Below are 13,501 nucleotides of genomic sequence, written 5' to 3' on the forward strand. Positions count from 1 at the left end.
AAAGAGAGTATGGCAAGTGTAGAGATTTGTAGGACATCTCTGCTGCTGCTGGGAAAGGATCAGTATGTTTCTATTTTACAGAAAACAAAATTTGTAGAATGTGTAAAAAATGTGTATTGTCCAGATCATCTGATATAGGTTCTCCCCCAGCCCCCTTTTGTAGCTTCTGATCTAGATTTACAGGAGTTTTAGTTGCATCACAGTATAAAACAACAATCACATGCGTTTAAAAGTTATTTTCTAATTAATTTCCAAAGAGACTAGATGAAAGGAGCTTTTGGTGTAATTAAAAGTTCCAAGCTTGTGCATGAACCTTGGAGTTTTTTGAGCCAAACACAGATAAACCATGACAAAGAACTCACAAACAGCTTGCATTGTTAAGATTTTTATTTCTTATGTCATCTTGTAGAATTACTTTATAAATAAACATTTTTCTTAAGAAAACATTTTCTTGTAGATATGGTAAAAAAGAGCAATGGCTGATTTATCTATGTGCATAAATGTTCTTGTCCAGAAATATATAGATGTCACAGTGTGTTTTGCCAAAAAAAAAGGTATAAGAAGTGTCTTTGATAGTCACATCAATTCCCAAGTTCAGGGCTAGTTTTTGTCTAGCTTTCTAAATATCAGGAAAATTAGGTTGTTTTCTAAACAGCTATAAATTGTTCTGGACTCCTATTTCTTTTTGAGAGTTTGGAAATTTGATATTGTAGCATTTATTTACTATCTCTGTATTATCTGGAAAGGCTGCAGGGTTGATGCAACCATGGCTTCCTCCCACTGAAAGTTTAGTCTCTTTAAATTATCTTTAATTATGATGGTGTGTGCGGTGCTTTGTCCTGTGTGTCTCTGTAATGGACTGCTTTGTTAAGCTCCCCCATGACCAAGTGGCAACTGTGCATGAATGGACCAATAGATTGATGGCTTGTTGGTATTAGTCGATATTCCACTTTATTTCTCAAAATAAGTCAAGTTTAGAGTTTTCCACAAGTATTAAATTTCATTTTCAAGATTTTACAGACCATATCATACTTTTTTTGCTAGGATGTATAATCCTTCTATTATTTATTTTCAAACAACTATAATCTTAAAAACAATTCAACAAGTTTATAAGCACACATGTTTTTTGACCAGAAGCATTGGTCAATTTGTAATTTGAATTAGTGTCAAATGTCCTTGTTTTATGTGAACTAGCAACATCTGTTTCCGTAAATGTTTTTTAAAATGACTTGAAGTGATTCTGGGGAAGAAAGGCCATCTGTAGAGGTTACTGCAATGAACCAAACAGATGCAGAACATTTGGACAATCATGCTGTCAGTGAAAGATTATAAATGTAGAAACAGCTTTCTTTCAGCTTCTGCCTCATTTTCTGCCATTAAGGCTCATCTTCAAAACTCTGAAAGAGCATTGAATCAGTGGACGCCAGATGCTGTTGGGTTCAGTCTTTTTTCAAAATTACATTTATGTTATGTTTAATTACTACATATAGAAATTAGCCAGTACTATTCAGCATTTTTTTTTAACAGTAACATTAAAATATTTTCTTATTTTTATTGGATATAAACTCTGTGCATGATACATTCAATATCTAGGAAGCCCTGTCCTTATTATTGAATTTATCTTTCATTAAAAAACATTGAATGGATACCAGTTATCATTTATCTTTTTTCTGCACTTCACATTTACTATCTTCACACAAATTCCTATACAACACTGTCAGTGTTTGTTGTTTATTTGTATTTTTCTATGCGTTTTGGCTACTTTTCTGAGCCTGAATCCTATGGAAATGGTGGTGAAATGGAGCTTGTTAAGTAACTAATTATATAACTTATTATATAAGTTGAATATTAAAAAATAAAAATCCAGTACATTATTCTTTATTTTCTATAGATTTTAAACATCAGACCATTAGCTCACCTAATAAATGCTTCCATTTTTGTTTCTGTTTAAACTATATAATATATTACTATGCTCACCATTATCAAAGAAATCAATAACTATGCTTTTTGCCCATAACCACTTAAAAATCTATGCCATCTCATCTAACACCATCTTTTGTTAAAAGTTTGTATATTGCACTTGACATGGCTTTGAGTATATGACAAAACAGTTCCTGTAAAGCCAAAAGCCCACTCGTGGAGCCTTGTCTCTGCAGAAAACATTTCGTAGTAATGTTTTCTGTTTTTCAGTGTGAACAATCTGAGCCAACCGAGGCACTGACTGACACACAAGAAAGTCACTGACAGAAATATCCCGCAAAGTTAATAACGCTGCCACACTGCTACTCATTGTGCAGCAGTGGGGTGATAAGGCTCCTAATGACCCTGCTAATGGGCTGATTCTGAAAATTATTCAGAAATTCATCTCTGAGTCTTTGAGACTGCTAAATGGCAGCTCAGACTGCAGACTGGAAAACCTTTTCTGTGTTCATAACCTGGTGACCTCATGGTGCCTCATAAAATACTGCCTGTATATTCCAGTGATGTAAACGGGTCTCTGTTATACAACAAGTCTTATACCGTAAATGATTCACTCTCTGTGAAAGAGCAATGCATTTCTGAATCTGATGAGTTTGTCATAAAACATGCACTCCAAATGTTGTATTTCACAACATTTGGATTGTTGTGAAATACAACAATCCAAATGTTGTTTGTTAGATTTCACAAACAACATTGTCAAATCCAACACAAAAAAATATTTACTTATACTAAAATAAATATTTTTAAAAATTATTTTAGAATAAAAAAAAAAACAAAAACTAGTGGGTACAATAAGTTATAAATAACTTTTTTACTAGCAGAGATTAGTGAGTTTTGGTCTTTGTAATAGTTCCAGTAGATGGTTCAAATACAGTCATGTTCAATAAACTACAATATTACATCGAGGTTTGTTTGTCAGCATAAAAGTACCTTCTTGGAAAAAACAACCTTTAAGCAGGTATTAAGCATACTTTTTAACAGTGCACTTCTAACATATCTTCTTATATTCTAATCTTAAATATGTTTTCATTTGCTGAAAGCTGAAAATGATCCTATTTAACAGAAATGAGGGCTGGAAATTTATATAATATGCTTTATTTAATGACCTGAGTTACTGAATAAATGTACTTTTCAATATTTCAATATACCTATGCACGTATTTACTCATTAAGTGTGTATATACATGCTGGTATATATTCAAAGATTTTGGAAACACTAAGCAATATATGCAAAGCAAATGATGGTGGGAAAAGAATTCATAGAACGACAAAGAGTTATTTATTGTGTCAGTCCATTAGTTTGAGGTCAGTGTGAGCCACTCATCTTAACCTTAGAAGTTATTGGTTTTGTGAGTTCTGTTTATACTCCCAATGTGTAGTCAAGCACCATTTTAAACCTGACATCGATGGTTATATGGTGGACATCAAAATGCGGTGCTTCTTTGCAGCATGAATGATCTCGGTTTCTGTATGCAGTTTGCTTGCTCCCCAGATGCCTGCAGACGCTTCAGTGTTTTCCCACAGAGCAAAGACACGGGTGTTAGAATTTTAAGCTGGCCGCAGGTGTGAGCACGCATGGTTGTCATTTTGATCCTGCTCTATGGGCTGAACATGACAGATAAGGTTCTAAGAAGTGCAATGTTTGTAAAAATAAAATAAACATTGAGAAACAAAAACTAAACAAAATCACTCCAAAGATCCATGAAAAGATCCAGGCCAGTCACATTTTGATGTGTTTAAATACTGGATGAGATTCTCTCTTTGTATAATTGTACGCTTCACTCCTTAGTTAGAGTTTCTTCTTAAGTTGTGTTCTGCCTTAACAGCCACAATAGGTGTATTTGTTTAAAACAAATGCACTAAAAAGAAACAAAAAGAGCCATCAGACAAGTTGTCTAAGAAATTTCACTAAATGGCTGTCACCATAATACTTTATATAGTGAGCCATGCAACAGTTGTGCAAGTATCACTTTCCTCCACATGATCAGTCTTTCTTACTCAGGAAGTTATACATTTTAAATTCTAAAGGTCAGATTACAGCCAGGTATCTCAGAACATGTTGTTTGACCCCATAAAGTGACACTAAACTAATGTTGTATATGTAGTAGTTGGAAGAAAAAACATCTAAACAGCATTTACAGTCAAGCTTTCTGTCCTTAATTTGATTAATATGGCTCAGATACAGGGAAATTATAATACTATTCCTGCTAATTATCTGTAAAAGAAAATTGTTTCTTAATTGATCAACTTTAAGCTAACAAATAACAGCCTTGTCTACCTCAGTTGTTTGGTTGTTGACTTTTAATTCAAGTCACGACATGGAGACATGAACTGCATCAAATTTAGGTTGTTCTTGCCCTTAAATCCTAGATTTTAATTGTTTTTAAATCCTATGGACAGGAGAATTATTCTGGGTCAGGAGTAATATATGCTTAAGTCCACCCTTGTTTCTGCCATAGTTGATATTTGTATCAAAAGTGCTCACTCTCTTTTTCTTCTGTGTTTCACTACTAAAAAGAGATTTTTCAAACCGAGTTGCTGCAGGTTCAGTTTCTTCATCCATATATGATTGTTCCTTCCTAGAAAAAATGGTTCTTTATGTTTTCAGTTGTATACTTGATGAAATATGCAAGTCTATAATGCATTGTATGTGGGACCAAATATTAAAACAAATGTACATTTAGTGAGCAGGGGGGCGCTGAGTTATTTTGGGGCAATCAGACATCTCCTTTGGGGCTTTGGAGGAATGCACACACTGTGTCATCCTCACTCTGTTAGATGCACCTGTCAGGGTGAGACAAATGACTCCTTCTGGTGTCTTGACTTTGCTGACCTTTGCAAAGCAATCATCTTGGTTTGCCTAACTTCAGCCTGAAAGAAGGTCAAAATCGAACAGAACGTCACATATCCACTTACATCTGCCTGCGAAAGCCCCACGTCACTGCCCAAAGGAGTGGCAGCTGCGAGTCAGTCTCGAGACAGCCAGTGACTTGAACCATTAAAAAGAAACTTGGGATTTATTGTTTTGAGCATAGAGAATGAGTGAAGTGTGAACTGTCACACATCCAGCACCAACAGCTGCATTGGTTACATAAAATGGAAATGGGCACTTGCTGTTTTTTGGTGAAAAGTCACAGCTGAGAGACACACAAGATTCTTTATTCATCAGGTGAACTGATCAGTATTTTGTGTCTCCTTTTTATGATCAATTGTTGAGGATATAAGCTATTTCTGAGGCACCAACAAAGCTGTTGATGGGGAGGAAAAGAGAAAAAAACAAGGGATGGTTGAGTAAAAGAGATGGGTAGAAGGAAGGGCTGAGAAGATGAAGGACACTTTGAAGAAAATAGTCAGAGGTTTGTTTTTGTGGATGCTGAAAAGTCACCAAGAAATTTTAAGTTAAGTGAAAAAAATGTATAAAGGAGCAATTCAAAACTAAGATGTTTTAAACTCCTGGATTCCTCTGTGAAAAAGCTTAGCCTTCAGTAAATACCCTTTAAGAAGTGTAGTAAAGCAGTTCTGTCTTAAGAGCTTAAATTTATTCATATAAATTTAAAGTCTGCTTCTACTTCTAAGTCTAAAGTCCACAGGTACCTCCTGTGGCTGGAGATGAAAAACATGCCACAACCACTGAAGTTGCAAAATTTTAACAGTATTCATAGATTTATTTTATAATAAATAATGAATCAAATCCATACGTAAAATGCACAGAATACTCATTTAATTATTATAATTTTTCTCAAAAGGGAAAGGACTCAATAGTATTTCCATTCTGCAGTTGTTTGTAATTGATACGGTTTCTTATAATCTCTGTTTGGGTGCTTGTTTATATTTTTCTTTTTTGGAACTTTTTGATAGAATCAGCAACCTACTGTTGACTGATGGGCTATAACCAGGGAGCAGTCCAAATGTTAATAGCATCGTTTTTAAACTCATGGCTGAGGAGTAAGTTATGAATGTTTATGTCAGTGTATGGGCCATTATATAAATGAATGAAAATGAATGGAAGTCTATGCAAATTCCTTTGGTAGAAGGACTTACTATGTGTGTGACCTTTTCCTGTTTGTCATGTTTTTGTAGTTCTACTGTGCTCTTCTAGTTACTTTTAGGGAAAGAGTCCAGATAAATGCAGTTACTAAAATGAATTGAGGTTAATACAAAGTCCTAAGTGTATGTGGGAGGGGAAAGCAGGGCTGGGTTGCGTGGGTGCGTGTGTGTGGGGGTGTGTTTGTGGGAGTTAATATCTCTGATCTCCCTTATTCAGTTTAAGCCATTCTGCTCTTTTGGGAATCAGTAATGGTCTGTAATTATAAATGAGAAGCGAAACAGCAGTTTTCAAAGCATTGTAATTAAATTTACAAAATTAAAACAGATGCCCTGAATCAAAATCAAACACTCATTATAGACATTAAATACATCATTTGAACTGCTTATTTCCACAAAATGCTTTCTTAATAGGAATCTTTTACTTATTTATAAGATCCAGTATAATTTTTTCTTTCACTGCAAATTTAAAAACTGTGCAATAACGCTTGTGTTTTGTGAATCAACAGTGACATCTGCTGGTCAGGTCTGGCAATGTAGCAAATGTGTTGTCACATTGGGGTAAATCCTCATCACAAATAAAAGTCTGTGTTATTTTAATGAATCATGACCTTATGTAATACCTCAGTAAACTTAAGGACACTCTGTTCACCTCCACTATTATTCCACTCACCAGTGAATAAAATACTGCCTGTATATCTTGGGTAATTACTCTTCAAGTGTGAAATTTATTCTTCTGCACTGGGGATTTCCCTATGCAACCTTTGAGGCTCAAGCCCATCAAATGCAAAATGTCAGCCTGGAAAACAATAAAGATGCTAACAACAGACTGTCAGTCACTGCATTCAGGCAAGGGAGTTCTTTAATATGCTGCTGGAAGTGTGATTGACCTTTTGTCCTTATTTCATCCGCACATTCAAAGCTTGTCAAACTCTCCATCCTGTCATTCACATCTCCTTTTTTGTTGCCTCTTGTTCTATCCTTAATCCTTCTCCTCCATTTTCACTTGTGAGATTTTGTAAATTATAATTTTATTATTGCAAAAATACATGTTGTTTATCAGGTTAGAAAGTACAATCAAAATCCGCTTAATATTTGTTGAACATGTGGTTTTGAAAACAACATTTTTTTTTTAACCATTAACCAAACAATTGTTTGCATGTGTGCATATTAGACCTGCAGGAAATAAGGCAAGAATATTTGCATTTGTACTTTAATCACTGAGTCACTCTCTGTATCAGACTATTTTATTCCAGAAGGAAATTGTCAGAATGGATTTTAGAAAGAAGGAATTAGAAACACATTTAAAGAAATCCTCAACAATATCCATATATACTTTATTCAGCACATTCAAATATAGTGAATGAATACATTAAAGTATAATTACATTGCACGCAGTTATGTTGTATGCTGGGAATCTTTAAAATGGTTAGATTTCATTGAAAGCTGGGACACAAAAATGTTAAAATCTGTCATTACATTCATCATTTTCATGAAGTTAGTAGAACTTATTGACAGGTTATCAATTACAAACAAAATGTCTAAACAGGGGCTGCACATTGGTGCAGTTAATAGATACATTGTGCTGCAGTAAGAAGGTTCTGGGTTTGATTCTTGGGATTTTGAACACAGCAACAGGATAGTGTTGCTGTGTGTATAACTTGTACAATAACTTATGCAAGTAATTAAGAAGTAACTTCCAGAAGTTACATTTTACTAGCATAACTTATTCAAAAAACCCACCTTGCAACGTGGAATTATAAACATGATAGGTGGATAGTTTAACTGTACATAATTTGGGAATCTTGTTAGAAAGGTTATTTGTTTGATTATCATCAAACAAATTTTTTCTTGAAAAATTGCTCAAACTCAGTCAAATTTGATCATGTGAGCATCATTTTCATGTCCTAAAACTTGATTTTCCATTGGATTTGGTTCTGACTATTTGCTGGGTTATTGTCGCATGGCTCTCTCTTTTAAATTATTCAAATGTTCAGATAGAATGATATCAGGATTTGTGTAGTACGCATTCTATAAAGCATCAGTAAAATAAAGTAGAAGTATGTGGATGGTGAATCCAGGATGTGATTAAGACTCACTCCAGTGGAAATATGAGTAAAAAAAGAGAAGAATGAGTCCTCCTGCAGCGTCCTTGAATCGGACACTTAATCCCCACCAGCTCCACTAATTTAAATTTCACTTTCCATGCAGCAGGAAGCAAGTCTATTTAAAAAGAGAAACATTTAATAAATAATTTCAGCAGGTTATGTGTGTTGCTATTCAAATCCATTACAAACACGCAAGCAGGATAGTCCATTTCACCCAGCGTGAAATGATACTTCATTGTGTCATTGAAGATTTATTTTTTACTTCAAACTTACACAATAAATGCAACAATTTCCAAAATATGTTTCCAAAACACATTCTGACAACTTTCTCAGGCAGATCCTTTGAAAGAGGTCTTGAAGCTGCTCCCTAGTTGATTTTTTACATTTTGTCAACGTATTAGCATCGTGTAAAAGCATTTTTCGAGATGCATTTGATCAATTTTTGTTGTCGGTATTCATATCTAGACCCCTCTTTAGAGGCAGTCTTTTGCTGCTGTTGAGGCGAAGTGACTGACGTTAAGTAGAATGACAGAGACCTACTTCATACGCCCTCTGCATCATCTTCACTTTCCTTTTTATAAACCTCTCATCAGCCTCCTGCTCCCTCACCCTCTCGCTCTGAAATCCCCCCTCTCTCTACCCTCTTCCACTTAATTTTCTCCAATTTACTCCGGTTCCCCCCACCTCCTCTCCTCTTGCTCCCATCCTCCATCCCCCCATCTCTTGGGCATTTTGCAGTCACATAGTCAGGCATGTGAGATGAAAGACTTATGTAATCTGCTTTCTCTATACCCACACCCACTTCTCTTTGTCTCTTTAGGCTTGTGTTTCTTTGTCTTTACCTTTTGCAACACTACCAATATAAAAACAAAATAGAGGTTATAATAGTCAGATTTATCACTTTGTCCTATTGTAAATGGATCCTGAGACCTCCGAGCCTTTATCTAGTTGGTCTGGACCCATTATTTGCCTGTCAGTCATACTGGTACATTTCTAAGTACATTGATGTTCTTGATCAAAATCCGTTTCAGTCTGACAGTGATGAGACTGTCATGGAGGTTCACCTTCCTACAGGACAAGGACCCAAAGAGACACTCGACTGGGGAAATATGGAATAGTGCTGGAATGAACTAGTTAAAGCCCAGACTTTGATCCAATTGAGAATCTGTGGTCAGATTTGAAGATTGCTGGTCAGTAGTGGAAACCATCTTATTTGAAGGAGTGGGTTTACCTTGAGGAATGGAAAAAAATATCACTGACAAGATGTGGAGAGTTCATAGAGACTTATGCAAATTGACTTGTAGCTGTAAATGTTGCAAAAGGTGACTCTATGAAGTACTGAACTGAATGAAGTTTTCTGTTATTCTGTCCTGTTTGTTGTTTTCACTCATAATAAAAAGAATGTAAAATGTTCAAAGTTGTTGGAATATTCTTTAAATTAAATGAGGCAAATTCTAAAATAATTCATTTTAATTCCAGGTTGTGAGGTAGCAAAGCATAAAAAAATCCAAGGAGGAAGTAATGATTAGTTTTGCAAGGCACTGTAAATATAAACACCTTTTAAAAAGATTAAATGCTCTCTTGAGTAAGCAGAAAAAATGAGGTGTTTGCATATTTGGTAATTGCATCCAATAAATAGAAGGTGCTATAGGGTTTAGGCAGTATTAAGTTAAATCCGTTTTTAAAGATAGAAGAGGGCTCATCATGCAAGTCTGTCCATCCTGGAAGTCAATTCACATTCCTGCAGTTATAGGGCTGAAAAACCTGATCTGAATGAGAATCAGCTGGCTCCCTCTGTTTGTGCTTTCTCATCTAAATCATATTCTCACATTTAAAACAGATTTTTGATTTCTTGTAACGTTAAATAAATCATACAGTACCATTAAGCAACAAAATAAAGCTAATTAAACAGCAAAATGTGTCCAGACTTTTAAATTATCCCCTCAAAAACGTTTTCTTCAATATTTGTAACTCAAATATCTTCCTTGCACTTCATGATCCAACTTTGCAGCATCTCAATCCACAGAGAAACAGGAATGGTCGTGTATCTTCCCGCCTTAAACGTCTTTATTCATACACAGCAATGACACAGCTGTGTTGGCTGGGATTACAGATCCATCATGCTAATTTCTACAATGAGTCATTTCTCATTGTTGCAGACAGACATGGCACATAATGTAAAGCTGTGTTTGGGTGCATGTGTGTGTCTCTCTGTGAAAGAGCCTAGGTGGTGCTCCAGCTTTAACCTTCAGGCTCCCCTGGAACAGACAGAGTCACTCATCTGTTTCTAATGAAGAATAATGTATTACACTGGACACGCTGCCCTCTTGAGCATGAGCACAAACACACCCATGCATTTCACACGGACAAGAATGCTCTGGCTTCACATGGTTCCAGCACTAACAACACACAGAGACAGAAATTTTGAATGCAGTACCTCCACAAACTCGCTTCAGATTGTTATCATCAACTCATCTTTGTGTGCTTAAAACATCAAAACAAAAGAGTCTTTGTTGATTTTAATAGCCATGAAATCTCTTTCAGGGTATAACATCAAGATTAATCAAGAATTTGGGAATTTTTAATTTGGAAAGCTTCTATGACCTTGGGAGGACATTTAAGGTTATTTTAAAATTTTTGAGGCAAGTGATGCAAAGATTGCTTCCAGCTAATGTCTGTCCAAATAAGGTCCCAACCAACAATTTTCAGCTTATTTATTTGTCTAAAATGTGCTCTTTTTTTACAGTTATATATATATATTAATTAATGAGTGATATATTAGTGACATTGAAAAGTTAACACTAAATCTTTATGTGGGAAGATGGCCATTTTTCCCCTTCAGCGTTTATTTGATGAGTCCTTTCTGCCTATTGATTTCTTGAAAACTTAATGCTGCAGCAAACAGATGCTGCTAAATTGTGTTTCTTTGAGGAGTAACATTGACATTAAGGTCTTTATTCTACTCCATACAGAGTTGGAATTCATCCACATTTGTGTTTCTTAATATTGATCAATGGATGAAATTCACTACATTTTTTGCATATAGCAACACACATAGATATTGGTCTGGTGATGAATAATTTCCCCCAATCATTGGGCTACACAAATAAAAGTAATTCAATTCAATGTAAAGTTCTTTTACAGCAGAAACATTCTTCAGAAAAGTGAGACACTAAGATCAAAATTATCCCACTAAATTTATTGCAATAAAATGAAACTACATTGTGTGTTTGCTTCAAAAAACTGCATACTATTTGGTTATGTAATTAATTTGTTAATTCAGTCATGTTTATTTATTTTTTCTTTTCATTACAGGTATTCTAATTTCCATTATAATAATAGAAAAAAGATTAATAATGCAATATTACCAGTTTTCTTATTTTTCACGAGCAGCCTGCATGGGAGACAAATCAGTAATTACAAAATATAACCACTGATGTTCTGATTCTCACTGTAACAGTTTTGTCTCAATTGATTGAACAGATCTGAAACCTAAATACAAGTGCAATTTGATCTAAAAGAAATAACAGTTATCAGTTGACGTCTTCATGAAGACAAAGCAAATGGAAAAAGACAAAGGTTGATAAAGGTCACCATGGTTACAGACATATAGCAGAGCATGTTACTGCTGATTCAATGTAAAAACAAACATGATAAGGACAGTCAGGCATGGAAGTGTTTAGTCTTACATTGAAACAGATTGTTATTTCAGCTGCATCAGCGAAGAAAACAATTTTAAAGTGTAATTTAGTAATGAGAAATGCAGCTGTGCTAAAAGAGAATGCAGCTACATTCAGGGAGATTTGTTCTGTCTTTATTTCAGGATGCCCCAATCCAAAACAGCCCCCTCCTTTTTTTCCTGTCTACTTAACAGCAGGCATAAGACACCACATTCATGCCCTCACCCCTCTCAGTTTTCTGATGCCTGCTATTGATGCTCTCATCTGCTTTTCTGATTTCATGCATCTTTTTTAAATTCAGTTTGATTGTGACGCATCTTTGAAAGTCATCAAAATGTTATGCCACCTTCTAGCAAAGCCTTTTCTGAATTGCATGCTCTTCTAAATCTGAGTGCAAACATATAAAGCGTGCAACTGAACAGCTTTAGGAGAACTAATGACCTTCAGTGCCAGAACTGCATGTTTCTCAAGCCACACAAATTAGCAGAGCTTGAGCAACCGGGGGCTAAAAGATATTATCACACAGACACACTAAAATGTGATTTTGTATGTGCTTTATCTGTGTAGTTTCCAGGGCTGCCCGTTATGTGGCAGTGTGGAGCTTTTATGGGACACTTACAAAAGACTAGAACCAGTCAAAGTCAGCCTAATCCCAAAAATGCACACTCACACATGCACACGCACCCACACTTTCCACACACTCCCAGATATGTCTGGTCTTTATCTCTGTGTGCAGCTTGAAGCTTACAGCATGTGTCCCCCTCACCCACTTCCCCCTGCGTTTTCCAGCTCCTCTCTCTTTGATGCTACAGTGGAAACACAAGACCTGCTAATGGAGACAGGGAAAAGGCTTCTCACTACACATCGTTTTTGTCATACATAGCAATTAATTTAGGTAATGTTTGCAAAAGGAAAGGTGTAGAGAAAAATTGAGCTGTTGTGTCTGGTTTCTGTAGAATTTGAAAATAAAGCAAATCAGTTATTTTCTAACTGATTGCCATGGATGTTTGAGGACAGGATGAAAAGCAGAAGGAAGAATGGTGTGCTCCTTTTGGTTGTATAGGAGAAAAAGAGGGAATTTTATTTCAATTTTTATGCAGAACAGCTATGATGTCTTTAATTACTTTGCTGTTTTGTACTTGCTTCTGGGACTGTCGACGGAATTAGCTATATTAGCTATATTCTGGTGCGTTACATCTTTGTTCTTTGGGTTTAATGTATTCTGTACATTGTCTAAGAAAAAATAAATTGGTACAGTGCAACAAAAATTTGAAGAGTGCTTGGCTACTTTTAGCATAGATATTTTCCTTGAATTATATTTGTCAAACAAGCAGATATCAGGTGGGTGGCAACTAAAAGTATAAAACATAGACAACTTCTACATTTCTAAAAAGAAGAAGAACAAATATTTCCTAGTAATAATAAAAAACTAGTTTGAAACAGATCATTTTCTCAGGAAACCCACCAGGTTCGCTGCTTAATCACCATTTAGAGAATGTTGAACATACATTGAAGGTAAAAAGGGACCATTTGCACCTTCTGTCTCTGGAAGTGACTGTGTTCAAAATGTTGCGTTTAAGGAAGAGTGGCACGGAAAAATATATTTTTGAAAGAAAACCATAATAAGTACAGGTTGCAGTTCACTGTAGAGGGCCAGCAAAGATGTAGAAGAAGGTGTTTTGGTTTAATT

The sequence above is a fragment of the Gambusia affinis genome, linkage group LG07, assembly GCF_019740435.1.
Source record: "Gambusia affinis linkage group LG07, SWU_Gaff_1.0, whole genome shotgun sequence".
NCBI lineage: Eukaryota > Metazoa > Chordata > Actinopteri > Cyprinodontiformes > Poeciliidae > Gambusia > Gambusia affinis.